Source organism: Ictidomys tridecemlineatus, chromosome Y, assembly GCF_052094955.1.
Source record: "Ictidomys tridecemlineatus isolate mIctTri1 chromosome Y, mIctTri1.hap1, whole genome shotgun sequence".
Classification (NCBI taxonomy): Eukaryota; Metazoa; Chordata; class Mammalia; order Rodentia; family Sciuridae; genus Ictidomys; species Ictidomys tridecemlineatus.
In genome coordinates this window covers 16,577,712-16,580,564 of record NC_135494.1, presented here as the reverse complement: position 1 = coordinate 16,580,564, position 2,853 = coordinate 16,577,712, and the positions used below count along the sequence as shown (strand labels likewise).

General features: G+C 35.3%; 1 long non-coding RNA gene across 2 annotated transcripts; it reads right to left on the bottom strand.

The window, feature by feature from the left end:
• Positions 1 to 755: 755 nt before the first annotated feature.
• Positions 756 to 2,374, bottom strand: LOC144372057 (uncharacterized). 2 transcript variants are annotated; one of them, XR_013432098.1, is made up of 2 exons: positions 2,005 to 2,374; positions 756 to 1,176 (listed from the first exon to the last, which is right to left on the bottom strand). It is a non-coding gene; the product is annotated as an uncharacterized LOC144372057 (long non-coding RNA). The 2 variants fall into 2 exon arrangements; XR_013432099.1 differs by having other exon boundaries at positions 756 to 1,168.
• Positions 2,375 to 2,853: the final 479 nt, after the last annotated feature.

Genomic DNA, 2,853 nt, shown 5'->3' with positions numbered 1-2,853 from the left:
CACGGGAGAGGAAGTATGAATGGCCTCTCTGTTTACTAACCACAAATCTGCTGACATGAGAAGGTAATTTGAGAATAATGAACACTCCTTCAAGGTACACTCTGAATCTACTGTAAATTCTCCCCTGTAAGTTTACTCATCTATCAAATAGAACAGGAGGGCTTCACCTTATCTTCTGAAAATTGCTGCCAAGTGGATATATTGATTTAGCTAGCCATTTAATGGGGTAGGTGTCTATTATATTTTACCACATTGGTAAATGGGGTTTATTTAATCCCATTCTCAGTTTAAAAGGTTTCAGTATTGATAAAATCTGCAAAGACAGATGTGCAATAAATTGTGCTCTTTTAATGGAATTACAGAGAATGAAATGCCACAGAAAGATGCTCACCCCAAAGCGTAAATCGCCTAAGGATTTCTCTATTTCAAATATATTTTGGAGGAAGAGTTTGTTGACAAGTTGAATTATTTAACCATTGTAAATACAGCTTTTATTCTAAACAATTATTTCCCTCATGTTTAAATAATTTGCTCACAAGTATAGAAAAGAGGAAGAATGGCAAACTAAACTCTCTGTTTGATTAATTCAGGAAATTGGCATAACACCAGGACAAATATTTTATTTTACTGCTTGCCTTTGCGGTGACAGCCAGCATATCATTGGGGGCTCTTCTTTCTGCCAAGGAGGGTGCAAGCCACCTGAAAAATTAAAGTCTAGAATAATTAGTGAAGAACAAAAGGCGAAGAGTCAGAAATATATTTTCAAAAGTGGAGCCCCTGATGTTTAGTCCACCTGGGTGCTGGAACTAGACAAAAGAAGATGTCTCCAGTGGTTTATTAAAGGGGGTACATCAAAGACAGGGATAAGGTTTCAAGGACAGAGTCTTGCTTTATGATGTCTTGCATTCAGCAGGTTGATTGGCATCTTGGCAGGTCACACCCATCTTAGGTGCTGTGCAGCTACAGCAGGTCACCCCATCTCTGGTGCTATGTGGGACTTTGGCAGAACAGAATAGGAATTCACAATGTGTCAGGGCAATCAACCATAGGAAATGTCCACTGGTCATTCCAAGACACCAGATGTTCCTATTCACTAGATTTTGATGTGCAATGGCCCACATGCAGTCCATGAATGACTCAAGATACTTGCCTTCCGTCTGTAAGCAAGCTATGTACCTTAAGATTAAAATATCACACTATTATGCTTAAACATTACACACCAATAAATTTTTTATATAAACACATATATATGTATGTATGTATATAAAATATATATGTGTATATATAAATATAGATATAGAAAACAAAACAGAATCCCCTTCACAAATAAAGATAACCAATGTGCTATATGTATTTCTGGAATACTAAATTGCTGTTTGGTATATAATTGGTTCATTTATGTATTCTTCACCATATCTGTTATCCTGTAAGCTTCTTAAGAAGGATTAAATTCTGTTCCACATTTGGACTTCACAGAGATTGCATCCAAAATTATAGTTACTAAAAATAGCTGAACAATATATCTTCAAAATTCTACTAATTCATCTTTATAATGATCTCAGAGAAAATACATAAGCATAGAGAAAATTGAAATTGTAAATATATATATAAATCAGTCAAAATTAGTTATTGTTTTCATATGGTAAAGTTCTCTATGAGATTGGACATTGGACACAATTTTATCTTTTGCTTTGATTCAGAATTATGTTATGAGCATTTCCCTCAAACATGAAGATTCTTTTATACATCATGTTTTGTAGTTACATAAATGAATGTTGAAAGACAAATCATGTATTGGATATCTGTTTTTATTTCTGAATTTCTGTTTTCATAAAAAAATAACACAAGATAACCTAAATCTGAGATTTCCCCTTTTTAAGCTCTAGATGTTGGCTAACCGTTTCCAGAAGTAAAGCCCACCGAATCATATCTTGCATTCTAAAATCCAAATTACCCTGATATTAAAACAATTTTCGTAACTCACTGATGAGAAGCATGACTTACCTGAACTTATTGAGTGTCCTTTGACAGATGTGATGTGAGATGTCAATGTCTTCCAGCTATATCGGCTGAACATGCCCCCAGTAGAAAAAGTTGAGTTTACTTCTTCGTATGGCAAGGAAGTGCCCACACCAGGAGCAATTCAGGGGTACCTCAGTGAGATGGTATTAGAGAGAACCTACTATAATATTTTGTCTTTGCTTGAATTATTTGAAGAATGCCAAAAAAACTGGGGTTAGCATTAGATTGGAAGGAAAGTTTCCAATTGGTTATCTCAATCAATTTTTAGAAAGGGCAGACTAGAGCGAGAATAAAACTTCTGGGTAAAGACCCAGCAGTTGCTCAGTTTAGGAAAGGGTGAATGTTTGGACTTGCTTTTGTTTGTGCTTAGGCAAAAATCCTCTGACCTTTGTTTGGTGCTTTGTGAAATTGTGCATGTTGATAACAGAAGAGCATGACTCAGCTGGAAGCACCAGAGCAGTTTCTGATTGGCGAGTAGTTGCTTTTCTTTTCCTTTATCAGAGGCTCATTATAAATTGTATTTGCTCTAGTTTTTTAAATACCCAGATATTTTGCTACAGAAATAATAAATTGAATAATGAAGTATCCCTAATATGGTGTTAACTCAGAGACCACTGGTAGATGTATAATGTCTTGACTTTCTAACACCTGAAAAAAGAATTGAGTTCCTATATGCATTTATCCCCAGGTTTTTAAGGTACAAGTGCTGAACTTGTGCCATTTTATAATGGTATGTACAAAAGAATTGTAAAGGTCATTTTATTGTAGCATGCTTATCAGCACTGAGTATCCTCACTTGTAGAAAACTTACTTTACTGCCCAAGGAGATGG